This window comes from Vipera berus, assembly GCF_964194415.1.
Source record: "Vipera berus genome assembly, chromosome: Z".
NCBI lineage: Eukaryota > Metazoa > Chordata > Lepidosauria > Squamata > Viperidae > Vipera > Vipera berus.
The window spans coordinates 62,398,667-62,415,653 of record NC_138205.1 but is presented as its reverse complement, the minus strand read 5'-3'; the positions used below and the strand labels follow the sequence as shown (position 1 = coordinate 62,415,653).

The following is a 16,987-nucleotide window of genomic DNA, read 5'->3' as shown; positions in this document are numbered from 1 at the left end:
AACAATATATAACAAACCCTCATACACTGGGGTATGCAGTAGATCCAGAGTGGGAAAGATGCCTTATTTCTGGCAGAAGCACAGATAGACACGAAGCTTTTTAAAAAAGATTTTCGGACTCCAAAATAAACACAATTTTGATAGACATTCACAATTTAGATATATATTTCAGCAACTGAAAAGAAAATTAATCCATAATGTATTAAATAACCTAATTTAGATTCCCCTAAAACCTACATGTTTTAAAATAATCTGGTTGGAACCTACTGGGATTACAGTGTTTTTACATTATGAAACTTCCTTGAGGGTCTGCACCAGTGGTGGGAGTCAAATATGTGAACAACCAGTTCTCTGTGTGGATGGAAGTCCATTCTGGGCCTGGGCAAGCTACCGGTTCTGCTGAAGTGGTGCGAATTGGCTGAATCCCACGACTGGTCTGCACAAATTCATTTTCCACAATAAACTAAACACTACAGTGTTTTAAACTACTTTAAAAATACTCATAATATAAGTCCCAAGTATGTAGATATATTCACAATACTTTAAATGGACAAAATGAAAAATAATTTCAAAATCCAGACAAAAGTGAAATTTAAGCTTTTGGAATATGACAGTAATTAATTCTCAAGATTAGCCATACCAGTTGGAAGAGTCAGCAATAATGGGTATGTGTAGAAGAACAACATATATTTTTTGTAACATATGTTATTGATTTTTTAAAAAAACATAAATCACCTAATAATTGGTGAACAGTGTGTTGTCTGGGTTACATTTGTAAAAGAATAATTAACAATCGATTTCTATAATCCAGAATCCACATAATGGCTTTAGTTGATTTCCTCTTTTCCCAAAATATCCTCTTTTACAAACATTAGGTAAAGGTAAAGTTTCCCCCGTACATGCGTGCTAGTCGTTTCCGACTCTAGGGGCCAGTGCTCATCTCCGTTTCAAAGCCGAAGAGCCAGCACTTGACCGAGGACGACTCCATGGTCATGTGGCCGGCATGACTAGACGCCAAAGGTGCACGGAACACTGTTACCTTCCCACTGTAGCGGTCCCTATTTTTCTACTTGCATTCTTTACGTGCTTTCGAACTGCTAGGTTGGCAGAAGCTGGGACGAGTAACAGGCGCTCACTCTGTTACAAACATTGAGTTAATACAATTCTTATTGTTTTGATAGATACTAAATATGTAATTTTTCCCAATAGTCCTAAAAATAATAATCACATAAATATAATATTTCTTTTCTATCCAATCATTCTGGTTGCCTTATCATAGATCCTGTTACAGTCCTTATTTTAATTTGTTTCTCCCACCAAATTCTAGGTATTCTTACTGGTTAAGATTTTCTCAAAAATTAATTACATTTAAAAATTTAACTCTATTTTTCCATATGAACCATCTCACACTATTACATTTATTAAGGAACAGATAAAACAATGAAAAGAAAAAAAAGAAAGGAGAGCAAGAGTAAAGAAACAAAAAAACTAACATACTACTTAAAATATATATTCCTCCTAAGCTAATATATATTTATTTCCTAAATTTCTTATTCTTTTTAACCATAATTAAAAATACGTTTAATCTTTAAACATTCCATTCGATACATCTAGTCATCTAGTCCTTTAACTCATTCAAAACATTTTTTATCCATTATAAGTTTCTTAAATTCAATCATATTTAAGTATCTAAAACATTTTCTTTATCTAAGTCATTTCAACTTTTTTATATTACTCATCAAGAAAGAGAACAAAAAAGGGGGAAAAAGCATACTATATTATTTAGGGAATTCATCCCTCTTAGAATGACATATATATTCCAAAACTTTTCTATTTCTTTAACCATATTCAAACAAATGTTTCTTTTTTAAGTATTCTCTCTGGTACGTCCTATCATCTATTTTCGTGGATTCCACTTTAGTCTTTTTTTCTTTCATAATCAATGTATTTTGCTGAATCAAAAAGTTTTTCCGTATGTTTGTAAATGTTGCTGTAGATATAAAAAGTAAATCAAGTGAAGTGTCTTTGTACAGGGCTTCTGCCTTTCCACATTTGTTGAAAATATTTCTTTTTTTCTCTCTCCGCTTCTCTTATCATTTCCTTTCTTTCCGATGTTCCTGACATCTCTGCAGTCCATTTTATCCAATCTGTTTTCTTGTCCTCAGATTTATTTTGTAGTCTTAAGGGATAAGTTATTTTTTCCAATTCCTTAATCCACTAGGATTAAATCATATTTCCTTGTTTTGTTAAGTTCCATCTTTAAGTCTCTATTCTCAATTCTATATCCACTTATCTGTTTTATCTGCTCCTTCTCTGTTGTTGTTTTTTTGGGAATTTTGTGTTGTACAGTTAACTTGTTGTTGTTGTTAGTTGCAAAGTCATGTCCAACCCATTGCAGCCCCTTAGACAACATTCCTCCAGGCCTTCCTGTCCTCTACCATCTTCTGCAGTCCATTTAGGCTCATGCCTACTGCTTCAGTGACTCCATCCAGCCACCTCATTCTCTGTCATCCCCTTCTTCTCTTACCCTCAACCTTTCCCAGCATTAGGCTCTTCTCCAGTGAGTCCTTCCTTCTCATATGTATTCTCAAAAGTATTTGAGTTTCAACTTCAGGATCTAGCCTTCTAAAGAGCAGTCAGGGTTGATCTCCTCTAGGACTGACTGGTTTGATCGCCTTGCAGTCCAAGGGACTTGCAGGAGTCTTCTCCAGCACCATAGTTCAAAGGCTTCAATTCTTTGGTGCTCAGCCTTTCTTATGGTCCAACGTTCACAGCCATACATTGCAACCGGGAAGAACATAGCCTTGACTATAGACACTTTTATTGACAGGGTGATGTCTCTGCTTTTTAGTGTGCTGTCTAGATTTGCCATGGCTTTCCTCCCCGGGAGCAAGCGTCTTTTAATTTCTTGGCTGCAGTCCCCATCTGCAGGGATCTTGGAGCCCAGGAAAATAAAATCTGTCACTACCTCCATTTCTTCCTAATCTATTTGCCAGGAATTGAGAGGGCTGGATACCATGATCTTGGTTTTCTTAATGTTTAGTTTCAACCCAACTTTTGCAGTCTCCTTCTTCACTCACCACAAGAGGCTCTTTAGATCCTCTTCTGTCATTAGAGTGGTATCATCTGCATATCTTAGATTGTTGATATTTCTCCCGGCAATCTTAATTCCAACTTTTGATTCATCAAGTCCTGTCTTTCTCATGATGTGCTCTGCATATAAGTTAAATAGGCAGGGCGACAGTATACAGCCTTGCCGAACTCCTTTCCCAATTTTGAACCAATCAGTGGTTCCGTGTCCAGTTCTCACTGTTGCTTCTTGGCCCACATATAGGTTTCTCAAGAGACAAATAAGATGGTCTGGTACTCCCATCTCTTTAAGAACTTGCCACAATTTGTTATGATCCACACAATCAAAGGCATTAGCATAGTCAATGAAGCAGAAGTAGATGTTTTTCTGGAACTCCCTAGCTTTCTCCATGATCCAGCGTATGTTGGCAATTTGATCTCTAGTTCCCCTGCCTCTTCGAAATTTCTCCCTTGCCTTTTGCTACCTGAGTGGCCTAGTGCTTTTCCCTACTTTCTTCAGTTTAAGCCTAAACTTTTCTTGGCCCACATATAGGTTTCTCAAGAGACAAATAAGATGGTCTGGTACTCCCATCTCTTTAAGAACTTGCCACAGTTTGTCGTGATCCACACAATATAGTCAATGAAGCAGGAGAAGATGTTTTTCTGGAACTCCCTAGCTTTTTCCTTGATCCAGCGTATGTTGGCAATTTGATCTCTAGTTCCTCTGCCTCTTCGAAATCCTGCCTGTAGTAGTAGTTCTCAATCCACATACTGCTGGAATCTAGCTTGTAGGATATTAAGCATAACTTTACTAGCATGTGAAATGAATGCAATGGTGCGATAGTTTGAACATTCTTTGACACTGCCTTTCTTTGGAATTGGAATGTAAACTGATCTTTTCCAATCCTGTGGCCACTGTTGAGTTTTCCAAATTTGCTGGCAAATTGAGTGTAGCAGTTTTACTGCATCGTCTTTTAAGATTTTGAATAGCTCAGCTGGAATATTTTCACCTCCACTAGCTTTGTTGTTGCTCAGCTTTCCTAAGGCCCATTTCACTTCACATTCTAGGATGTCTGGCACAAGATAAGTGACCACCTCATCGTGGTTATCAGGGACATTAAGATCATTCTTGTATAGTTCTTCTGTGTAATTTTGCCACCTCTTCTTAATATCTTCTGCCTCTGTTAGGTCCCTGCCATTTTGGTCCTTTATCATATCCATTTTTGCATGAAACGTTCCCTTCATCTCTCCAATTTTCTTGAAGAGATCTCTAGTCCTCCCTATTCTATTGTTTTCTTTTATTTCCTTGCACTGTTCATTTAAGAAGGCATTCTTACCTCTTCTAGCTATTCTCTGGAATTCTGCATTCAATTGGGCATATCTTTCTTTGTCTCCCTTGCCTTTTGCTTCCCTCCTGTCCTTAGCTATTTGCAAAGCTTCCTCAGACAGCCATTTTGCTTTCTTGCATTTCTTTTTCTTTGGGATGGTTTTAGTTGCTACTTCTTATACAATGTTGCAAACCTCCATCCATAGTTCTTCAAGCACCCTGTCTATCAGATCTAATTCCTTAAATCTATTTGTCACCTCTACTGTATATTTGTCAGGGATATGATTTAGTTCATACCTGAGGGGCCTAGTGCTTTTCCCTACTTTCTTCAGTTTAAGCCTAAATTTTGCAACAAGAAGTTCATGGTCTGAGCCACAGTCAGCTCCTGGTCTTGTTTTTACTGACTGTATAGAGCTTCTCCATCTTTGGCTGCAGAGCATATAGTCAATCTGATTTCTGTGTTGACCGTCTGGAGATGTCCATGTGTAGAGCCGTCTTTTGGGTTGTTGGAAAAGAGTGTTTGCTATGACCATCGTATTCTCTTGACAAAATTCTATCAGCCTGTGCCCTGCTTCATTTTGTACTCGAAGACCAAACTTGCCTGTCATTCCAGTTATCTTTTGGCTTCCTACTTTAGCATTCCAATCCCCCATGATGACATCATTTTTGGTGCTAGTTCTATAAGGTGCTGTAGGGCTTCATAGGTAAAGGTAAAGGTTCCCCCGCACATGCGTGCTAGTCGTTTCCGACTCTAGGGGCCGGTGCTCATCTCCATTTCATAGCCGAAGAGCCAGCGCTTGTCCGAGGACGTCTCCGTGGTCATGTGGCCGGCATGACTAGACGCCAAAGGCGCACGGAACGCTGTTACCTTCCCACCGTAGTGGTCCCTATTTTTCTACTTGCATTTTTATGTGCTTTCGAACTGTAAGGTGGGCAGAAGCTGGGACGAGTAACAGGCGCTCACTCTGCTACGCGGCACTCGGGATTCGACCCGCCAAACTGCCGACCTTCCGATCGACAAGTTCAGCGTCCTAACCCACTGAGCCACCGCGTCCCTTCATAGAACTGGTCAATTTCATCCTCTTCAGCACCAGTGGTTGGGGCATAGACTTGGACTACTGTGATATTGGTTTGCCTTGGATTCGAACTGAGATCATTCTGTCATTTTGAGGATTATATCCCAGTATTGCTTTTCCTACTCTTTTATTGACTATGAAGGCTACTCCATTTCTTCTGAGGGATTCTTGCCTGCAGTAGTATACCTTATGGTCCTCTGAATTAAATTCACCCATTCCTGTTCATTTTAGTTCGTTGATACCTAAGATGTCGATGTTGCTCCGACTGTCACCAATGAGAGGAGGGCCCAGTCAGTCACTCAGACAGCCAGTCACTAGATTGGTGTGCATATCGATCACCCAGTCTTGGCCCCCTGCAGCAATGGGGAATATGGCAGCCCCTGCAGATGGGAGGTCAGCAATCTCTGAGCTTGCAGCAGCTAATAGAGCCTTGGAACAACTTGGGGTGATGCAGAAGTCAGGAGACCAGCAACCAGTGGGAGGACACCCATAGCAAGGGGGTTGGTCGCTGCCCCCAAACATACAGCAGCAGCTGAGGGGCCCGTAAATGATGGCGATTCAGCAACAACCCCCTCCAAGGCCGCAGGGGGCCTACAGCAATTGAGAATGCTACAGCTCCCCTGCTGACCAAAAGCAGGGGGGATGGCAACAGCCCCCACCCATTCAGCAACTATTGAGGAGCCTAGAGAAACTGAGCATGCCACAACTCCTTGCTGACCAGCAGCACTGGGGGACAGCAGCAGCCCCCACCCAGGCAGCAACCTTTGGGAGACCTACAGCAACTTGGGATGCCACAGCTACTGGTACTGCAGCAACATTAGGGGGGTGACAACATCCCCTGAATGTGCAACCACTGGGAATGCAGCAGCACCCAGGTGGGGCCAGCAGCAACTGGGGGAGCAGCAGCCAGAGTTTGATCCACCTTTCAAAGCAACCTTCAATGGGGACCCAGAGAAACAGTGCGCTCTCATTTGAACTGCTGTGCTTAACTCTACCCGATCCAGCCGCTATGGTCGATGTGATTGCGTTCAGTTTAGAGGGAGAGGCATCCGAATGGCTGAATAATTTATATAAAAAGCAAGCCCCTGAATTGCAGGACCCCCATCTCTTCCTCCTAGGACTGAGAGCAAGGTTTGACAACCCATCCATTGCCCTCAAAGCAGAAGAACAACTCCATGAGATAAAGCAAGCTGGCAGACCTGTTCTGGAGTATGTACGAGAGTTTCTCAAGATAGCTGGTCAGATAGAGAGGTGGCCTGAGCAGTCCCGAATCCATCACTTCAAAGAAGGGTTAGACGATCACCTCTCTCAGACCTGCATCTATCGAGCAGTACCTGATCAGCTGCAAGAATGGTACCAGACAGTGGTAAGACTAGACGTTCAGATCGCCCACTATAAGAAGCCTCCCCCCACCTGAAGCCAAGTCCAGGCCAGAGCAACTCAAACAGCAACCACCACCCCGAAAGCCTCCAGCTGCTGCAGCTGCTGAAAGACCCAGGCCACCTGTAGGCCCACCAATCAAGTGCTTCTGATGTAGACAGCAGGGACATCGAGCAGCGAATTGCCCAGTCCCCTACCCCCAACAGCAGAGCAGACCAGGACCAGCAGCCAATAAGAGAAAAATCCAAGCAGATCACACAGGAACCTGTTGCCCATGTCACATCCCCCACACAGCAGGATGCAGGGACTCAGGCTGGATCCACCTCTGCTCTACCCTCTTCCAACAGCGACGAAGGAGAGAACACCCCATTGGTAAGCCAACATGTCCCACCTTTCTCACTACCTGTCAAGGTCATAATCCCTAAGTCAGGTACACAGGTAGATTTAAAAGTGCTAGTTGATTCTGGACACTCCCGATGTGTCCTCTCAGCGGCTTTTGATACCATCAACCATGGCATCTTGCTGCGACGTCTTCAGGGGTTGGGAGTGGGAGGCACTGTTTTATGGTGGTTCTCCTCCTACCTCTCGGGCCATTCGCAGATGGTGTTGGCAGGAGGACAGAGGTCAACCCTGAAGCCCCTTGATTGTGGGGTGCCTCAGGGGTTGGTCCTCTCTCCCCTCCTGTTCAACATCTATATGAAGCCACTGGGTGAGATCATACGTGGTTTCGGAGTGAGGTATCATCAATATGCTGATGATACCCAGCTTTTCATCTCCACCCCGAATCAACCCAGTGATGCCCTCAACGTGATGTCCCATTGCCTGGAAGTGGTACGAATCTGGATGGGGAAGAACAGGCTCCAGCTCAACCCGGCCAAGACCGAGTGGCTCTACATGTCGGCATCTCGTGTTGTCCAAGATTTACCATCTTTGGTTATGGGGGGAGAGGTGTTGCCTCCCGTTGATAGGGCACGCAACTTAGGTGTCCTCCTGGATGCATGACTCGACTTAGATCATCATATAGGAGCTGTGACCAGGGGGCATTTGCCCAGGTTCGCCTGGTGCACCAGTTGCACCCCTATCTGGACCAAGATGCCTTATGTACAGTCACTCATGCATTCGTTACCTCCCATATAGATTACCGTAACGCTCTCTACATGGGGCTGCCCTTGAAGACCACCAGGAGGCTTCAGCTGGTGCAGAATGCGGCCACGCGGGTTGTGATGGGAGCATCCCAATACTCCCATATTACACCCCTCCTGCGTGGTCTGCATTGGCTGCTGGTTGAAATGGACACAGCCAAAGTGAAAGCTATAATTGAATGGCAACCAAAGACTCACAAACAGCTCCAGAGCTTCCTAAGTTTTGCCAACTTCTACCATCAATTCATCCCCTCCTTTGCAAAGATTGCCCTGCCCCTCACAGAACTACTAAAACAGGCAAAGGAGGAGGGAAACCATGACCTGGCCAACCACTAGCATGGACTATGAGCTGCCAAACAGCTTTTGAGAATTTAAAAAGACTATTTGCTGCTGAACCGGTTCTAAACCACCCCTGCCCAGGGGAGCCCTTTGTAATTCAAGCTGATGTGAGCAACCTGGCAGACAGAGCTGTATTACTGCAAAAGAATAAAACTGGGGTCCTGCAACCATGCACCTACACCTCAAAAAAAATTACTGAGAGCGAGAAGAGATGGGCAATCTGGGAGAAGGAGGCATTCACAATGAGGTGGGGGCTTTTAAACTGGCGACACTATCTAGAAGGGAGCAAGGTGCCTTTTGAAGTATGGACAGATCACAAAAGTCTAGAGGCATTGAAAACTCCCTGCAAATTGTCACCAAAGCAAGTGTGGTGGGCACAGTACTTTAACCATTTCAACCTCCCGGTACATACTGGGAGGAAAAAACTTCCTAGCTGATGCGTTATTGAGATTACCCCAGTACAAAAGTGAACATGAAGAGGTTAACGAGGCAATCATCCACAGTCCACAAACTGCCATTCAATGCATGCCTCGCAGGGCCCCTAACCCTGATGACCCTGGGGCAAAGAAAATAAAACAAAAGCTCCTCCCTGATCAATGGTTCAAAGACAATCAAGCCTCCCTAACATGCGGGAATGGTTTGGCTTACAAGTGGGGAGGGAACTGCATTTGCCTGAAGCCCTCTGTCTTAATACTCTCAAACACAGCCATGACGTAAAACAGGCTGGACACTTTGGATATCTAAAAACTGTACATCTCATCCGCTGGCAATTTTGGTGGCTGGGGCTGAAATGGGATGTGGAAAACTATGTCAAGAGTTGCGCTGTATGTGCCACCATAAAAAGAATTCCAGGGAAAACCTTGGGTTACTGCAGCTGGTGGCAGACCCTTCTTAACCATGGGAAGAAATAGCTATGGGCTTTATAGTAGACCTACCTGAAAGTAAATACTGTCATCTGGACTGTGATAGACCTGTTCTCGAAGCAGGTTCATTTTATAGCCTGCAAAGGACTTTCATCGGCCCAACGACTCACTAAATTCTTCCTGAAACATATCTACCGGCTGCATGGTGCCCCTAAGCGAATAATTTCAGATAGGGGGGTGCAGTTCACAGCAATTAATTGGATCATCTCAAGGCCTGTCATATGCTTTCCATCCAGCTACCAATGGGGCTGCAGTATCTGCTAACAAGATGGAGCAATATCTCAGATGTTATGTTTCATACCAACAAACAAATTAGACAGACCTCCTCCCTTTCCCAGAGGTGGCTTACAATAATTTGGTTCACAGCAGCACTGACTACATGCCTTTCAGCACAGCCACAGGAAAATTATTCAGCCCAATACCTGAATACCCTCAGTTGTCCTCCACTTCGCAGACATTTGATCAATGGTGACGGGCTGGGAAAAAGTTTGGAGAAACATAAAAGCTGCTTTGAAAAAGACTTTTGAGGCTTATAAAAAGCAGGCAGATAAAAAGACTGCCCCTCAATGAACATTCCAAGTTGGGCAAAAGGTATATCTATCAACCAAATATTTACGCCTAAAATTACCCAGTAAAAAAATAGGATCAAAATTCTTGGGGCCTTTCCCCATTGTAAGGATTATCAACTGAGTCACAGTAGAATTGAAACTCCCTAGGCCTTTAGGGAGAATTCACCCTGAGTTTCATTGGAGCTTGTTGAAACCTTTTTGAGAATCCACTTTAAGACCTCCCTCTAAGAAGGCACCCGGGCTCCTCATAGTGATGGGTCAACCCACTATGAAATAAAGCATATTCTTGATTCTAGAATTTTTAAAGGAAAATTGCAGTACCTAGTACAATGGAAGGGATTGTCAGGACCCACCCCAAACCACATCTTAGGAAGACAAAAACTCTTGGAGTCAGGTTTTTAGTCCAAAAGAAATCTTTACTATGACATGCTCGGTTGTAGGAAATGAGACAGGGCTTAATGGTTCCACGATGTAAATCCTTATAAAGAGTTCCCGGTTTAACCCCCCTTAATCCCCATTTGGTCAGTCCCCCCATCCTTCCTCTCGTATCATCTATCTCGTGGGAAAAAGGAAGTTAGGACCCTTTTGTTTATTGCTGTCTACCGTGACAAAAGCCAGATGCTAGCCCCCCCTTTTGTTTCCCCAGTTCAAAAGGCTTCTCCTTTCCTTTGAAATGCCTATTGCCGGTTCAATACACATCTATCCTCTTCTCTTCGGGAGATGGCAGAATCCATGGGATATGTTTGAAACATTCCATTTATGAATATGATATAAATGGATTCTGACAGGGATACTCGTTGTCTGAAGCCGCTTGGGTGAAATCTAGTGAGGTGAAAGCTGACCGACTCATCAAAAGGTTTTATGAGAAACACCCTAACAAACTGAGAGATAGTCCCTAACATGGGCTTTTAATTAAGCTACAGGGTCTATTGTTTTTATAAGGGGGCCCAGATGTCAATGCTGCTAACATCGGATGTTCTTGCTTGACAACATAGGGAGATGTAGCATTCCTTTAACTCGTATATTAGTTTTAGAGTTAGCATTAGTGGATGCTGGGGGGAGTAGAGAGAATGTATCTCAAGACTGTAATAAGAGAAGATAAGAATTTGGCAGGTTGTTAAACAGGAGGAAAAGTTTGCATTTTAAACTAATTTTTTAACTAATTAAACTATGGAAATATATTAAAAGATTCTTTAAGGTAAATAATGTATTGAAGTTCTTTAAAGTACTGCATTTGTCAGAAGCATGACACTCTCGGTGCATTATTAGCTTGCCATTTGCCATGAAAATGGGCATACGAACAAAATTGCTCTCAAAATCCATGAGGATTGAGCAAGCCAATGGCTCCCTGATGGGAGGGACTTTAGTCACGTAATTAACAGAGCCTCTGCACTTAGAAATATGTGAGCACTGGGAGTTTATTCGCTTCCTGATGGCTCCAAAAATGACTGAGGCTGTGATCCTAGGATTAGCCCGGTTGGACAAATGGAAGCCATTTATCTGGTGGGAGAAAGGAATGAGAACTGTGAGACTTATAGGGCCCAAGCCTCCCATTGATTCAACAGACATTACAAAAAACTTTAGCCCACTCAATGAGCGAGCGCACATAGCTACCTCACTGTGACCAAGTGAGCCTCTCATCCCCAGTGAGTATCACGACATAGCGGAGGCATTTAGTGAGAAAGAATGTAATGCCCTGCCTCCTCACTTACCCAATGATTGCTCCATCGAACTGTTGCCAGGAGGCAAACTCCCATGACCAAGAATTTACACTATGCCCCCCTTGAAATGGAAGAGGAGCTTTCTTAAATTAATTGGATCATCTCAAAGTCTAACATCTGCTTTTTACCAATCTACTAATGGGGCCACAGAATCCGCTAACAAGATGGTGGAGCAATATCTCAGATGTTATGTTTCCTACTAACAAACAAACTGGACCGACCTCCTCCCTTTTGCAAAGGTTGCTTACAATAATTCTGTTCACAACAGCACCAGCTTCACACCTTTCAAAGTAGCCACAGGAAAAGAGTTCAGCCCAATGCCTGACTACCCTCAGGTGCCCTCCACTTCCCAGACACTTGATCAATGGATGAGAGGGTGGAAAGAAGTTTGGAGAACCATGAAAACTGCTTTAAAAAGACTTCCAAGACCTGATGTCATGGTTCCGATGAATGAGACAAATCAAACAGATTGCAGGCATATTATTTATCTAAAAAGACTAAGATATTATCTAAGAATTTATCTATGAGTGAAAGGGATATATCTAAATTAACAGGTTTTGAAATAGTGAAAAAGGTTAAATATTTAGGAGTATATATTGCAGCTTCAAATGTAAAATTGTATAAGAATAACTATGAAACACTATGGTTGAAGGTACAAAGGGATTTAAATAACTGGAAAAAATTACAATTATCATTACTGGGAAGAATTGCAGTTGTTAAAATGAATGTTCTGCCAAAGTTTCTCTTTTTGTTTCAAATGATACCTATATTGAAAAAGGATGCCAACCTTGATCAATGGCAGAAGGGTATTAATAAATTTATTTGGGTGGGGAAAAAACCAAGAGTTAAATTTAAGATTTTACAAAATGCTAGGGAAAGAGGGGGACTCAAGGCGCCAAATTTGAAATTGTATTATGATGCGGTTGCCTTGACGTGGGTTAGTGATTGGCTTAATTTAACTAATAAGAGAATACTTCATCTTGAGGGATGGGATTTGGTATATGGATGGCATGCATATTTGCTTTACGATAAGAAGGTGGACAGGGCTTTTAAATCCCATATTCTTAGAAGTGCTTTATTGCGTGTCTGAAAAAAGTATTATTATAAGTTAAATTATAAAATACCGATTTGGGGAATTCCTGGACACGCGATAGAGGGCGTATCTATGGGAGTGAGTTTGGATATGGTTTCTTATAAGGAACTACTTAGATTGCAAGGGAATGATTGGCAACTTAAATCATTAGATGAGTTAAGACAAGAAAACATAAGTTACTCTTGGTTTCAATATACCCAATTGAAAGCTAGGTGGAAGTTAGACCAAAAGGTTGGCATCACAATTACAGATCAAAATTTAGTAAAACAAATTAGAGATTTAAATTGTGCACATATAAAGAGGATATATAATGCTTTAATTGAATTGGATTCGGAAACGGAATTAGTTAAAGATTGTATGATAAAATGGGCACAAAATATTCAGGAACCAATTTCGTTGGACACTTGGGAGATAATTTGGGTCAGAAATATTAAATTTACTCAGGCTCAAAACTTAAGAGAAAATTTTTATAAAATGTTTTATAGATGGAATCTGGATCCCAAGATGTTGTCTAACATGTATCCTAATTTACAGTCTAAATGTTGGAGATGTGGTAGTTTAGAAGCCACCTATTTTCATATGTGGTGGACTTGGAGAAATATAAAAGCTTTTGGGATTAAAATTTGGTGGAACATTCAAAAGATTTTTAAGAGAAAGATAAAGTTTTCTCCGCAATTGTTTTTATTGGGTATTGTTGTAAATTGTGATGTTAAAGAAACTAATTTGATGTTGAATATGATAACAGCAGCACGGTTACTGGTGGGACAATATTGGAAGAAGGATAGTTTGCCTACTATAGAAGAATGGGTGTTTAAAGTTTCGAATCTTGCAGAAATGTCTAAGATTTCTGCTTATTTGAAAGATCATTCACAGGAAAGATATATTTCAGTTTGGAGGAGATGGATAGATTATATTCAGAACAAATATGGGGCTAAAAAGTTCCATTTAGCTTATGAGTAGATTTTAGTGGGATATTGTTATTGGTACTTTGTAGGTAGTTATGTTAAAGGGGAGTTAAAGCACATTATGAATTTGGTTAATTGTATATTATGCATAATTTTTATTTAGAATATGATTATTATAACTATAATCCTGTATTTAGCTCTGGGAAGTGGGGGGGGGGAAGTGGGCGGGTTTGGGGTGGGGGGGATTTGGGGATATATTGTAAAATTTTGTTTTTGTAAAACTCTTTAATAAAAAAAAGTCTTAGTAATGAAACAAAACATCGGCACTCATGGAGGGATGCCAGAATCTGAAATCTCCTCCCCCCAAACCCATCATAACACACACACAATCCCCATCCTTATCTACATGTCATAAATCACATTATCCAATTAGTTTTACTTATTTATTTATTTATTTATTTATTTATTTATTTATTTATTTATTTATTTATTTATTTATTTTCTATACCGCCCTTCTCCTGAAGGACTCAGGGCGGTGTACAGGGCAATAAAAATACAATAAAAATACAATATACAAAAGTTAAAAATAAGATTAAATAGAACTAGCCCATTACAATAAATAATTAAAAATTACTAATTAAAATACCCCAAACCCATTAGACCAGGCCGGCTTGTTCAAATAGGTAAGTTTTCAGATCATGGCAGAAAGAGCGAAGGTCAGGAGCCATCCGGAGCTCAACTGGTAATTGATTCCAAAGGGCTGGCGCGCCCACAGAGAATGCTCTCCCCCTGGGGGCTGCCAGCTGGCACTCTCTGACTGGCGGCACCCTGAGGAGGCCCTCTCTGTGGGAGCGCACAGGACGAAGGGAAGTTGATGCCAGCAGCAAGTGCTCCCATAAGAAATCCGGACCCATGCCATTTAGGGCTTTATAGGTCATCACCAGCACCTTGAATCTCACCCGGAGGGCAACTGGAAGCCAATGCAGCTTGTGGAGTAGAGGTGTTACATGGGAGTATCGGGAGACCCCCATCACAACTCGCGCGGCCACATTCTGCACCAGTTGAAGCCTCCGAGTGGTCCTTAAGGGCATCCCTATGTACAGAGCATTGCAGTAGTCTATACGAGAGGTCATGAGCGCATGAGTGACTGTACGCAGGGCATCCCGGTCCAGATAGGGTCGCAACTGGCACACCAGGCGAACCTGGGCAAAAGCCCCCCCTGGTCACAGCTCCTATATGATCTTCCAGACTGAGCTGTGAATCCAGGAGGACACCCAAGTTGTGAGCCCTATGTACGGGGGATAATAACTCACCCCCATGGTTAAAGATGGAATAGCCTGAATTTCCTGAGATGCCGGCATGCACAACCACTCAGTCTTGTCGGGATTGAGCCAAAGCCTGTTCCTCCCCATCCAGACCTGAACCGCCTCCAGGTAACGGGACATCATATGAGTGTTCACTTCCCATTCTGTATGCGGCTTTTTGCAATCTTATCACAACTTCTGGGTGATTCCTCCCTCCCAAATGAAGCAATTAAAATAACAGGCTGTCTCTTATATTGTCAGTGCAAAAACATGTCAATGTTTGCAGCATTGACATCTGGCTCCCCCTTACAAAAGAACAGATCCTGTAATGGAAACAAAGTTAGGAGCTGGGTTTTGGTTTGTTGGGGTGTTTCTCATAAAACCTTTTGATAAGTCTGTCAGCTTTCACATTGCTAGATTTCACCCAAATGGCTTCAGACAATGGGTATCTCTTCCATTGTACTAGGTACTGCAATTTTCCCTTAAAGATTCTAGAGTCAAGAATACATTTCACTTCATAATGGGTCTGACCTGCTACTATGAGGGGTCCAGGTGCTTTCTTAGGGGGAGGTCTTAAAGTGGAGGCTGGAAAAGGTTTCAGTAAGCTACAATGGAACACCAGGTAAATTTTCCCCAAACCCTGGGGAGTTTCAATTTTACTGTGACCAGGTTGATGATTTTCACAATGGGGAAAGGCCCCAAGAATTTCAGTCCCAATTTCTTGCAAGGTAATTTGAGAGGTAGATATTTAGTTGACAGATAAACCTTCTCCCCCACTTGGAATGTTCTTTGGGGAGCCCTCTTTTTATCAGCTTGTTTTTTATAAGTCTCAGAAGTCTTTTTTAACACTGTTTTCATGTTTCTCCAAACCTCTTCCCACCCCCTCACCCACTGATCAAGTGTCTGGGAAGCAGAGGGCAACTGAGGATAGTCAGGCATTGGTCTGAACTCTTTTCCTGTGGCTACTCTGAAAGGCATGTAGCCAATGGTGCTGTGAACAGAATTATTGTAGGCCACCTCGGTGAAGGGGAGGAGGTCAGTCCAGTTTGTCTGTTGGTAGGAAACATAGCATCTGAGGTATTGCTCCACCATTTTGTTAGCGGATTCTGCAGCCCCATTGGTAGCTGGATGAAAAGCAGATGATAAGCCTTGAGATGATCCAATTAATTTAAGGAAATTCCTCCAAAAGTTTGCTGTGCACTCCTCTAGCTGTAATTATTCACTTAGGGGTGCCATGCAGTCGGTAGATATGCTTCAGGAACAATTTAGTCAATCATTGTGCAGATGGGAGTCCTTTACAGGTGATAAAGTGAGCCTGCTTCAAAAACAGATCTATCACAGTCCAGATGACAGTATTTCCTCTACTGTTGGGTAGGTCTACAATAAAGTCCATAGCTATTTCTTCCCATGGTTGGGAAGGGTCTGCTTCCAACTGCAGTAGCCCAGAGGTTTTCCCTGGAATTCTTTTCATGGTGGCACATACAGTACAACTCTTGACATAGTTTTCCACATCTCATTTTAGCCCTGGCCACCAAAATTGCCAGCAGATGAGGTGTAGAGTTTTTAAATATCCAAAGTGTCCAGCCTGTTTTACATCGTGGCTGTGTCTGAGAGCATTGAGATGAAGGGTTTCAGGTAGATACAATTTTTCCCCCCCCATGTATGCCAAACCATCCCTGCATGTTAGCGAGGTTTGATTATCTTTGAACTATTGATTGGTAAGGAGCTCTCATTTTATCTTCTTCACTCCTGGGTCATCAGGATTAGGGGTTCTGCAAGTTGTGAGTTGTGTTGCAGGTTGTGAACTGGGGAGAATTGCCTTGTAGATGTCTTCACATTCACTTTTGTACTGTGGCAATCGGGAAAGAGCATCAGCTAGGAAGTTTTTCCTTCCCGGCATGTACTTTAAAGTAAAGTTAAAACTGTTAAAGTGCTGTGCCCATCGCACTTGCTTTGGGGACAATTTGTGGGGAGTTTTAGTGCCTCTAAATTTTTGTGATCTGTCCATACTTCAAAAGGCACCTTGCTCCCTTCTAAATAGTGTTGCCAGTTTAATAGCCCCCACCTAATTGCGAAGGCCTCCTTCTCCCAGACTGTCCATCTCCTTTCGCTTTCTGTGAATTTCTTAGAGGTGTATGC

The 16,987-nt window shown here is 42.3% G+C and overlaps 1 protein-coding gene across 1 annotated transcript in view; it reads right to left on the bottom strand.

The window, feature by feature from the left end:
* LOC308678987 (uncharacterized protein C7orf57 homolog) overlaps positions 1 to 16,987 on the bottom strand; it is a gene marked incomplete at its 3' end in the record, with an annotated part of 151,161 nt that overhangs the window by 64,717 nt on the left and 69,457 nt on the right. The gene's annotated exons all lie outside the window — the stretch shown is intronic.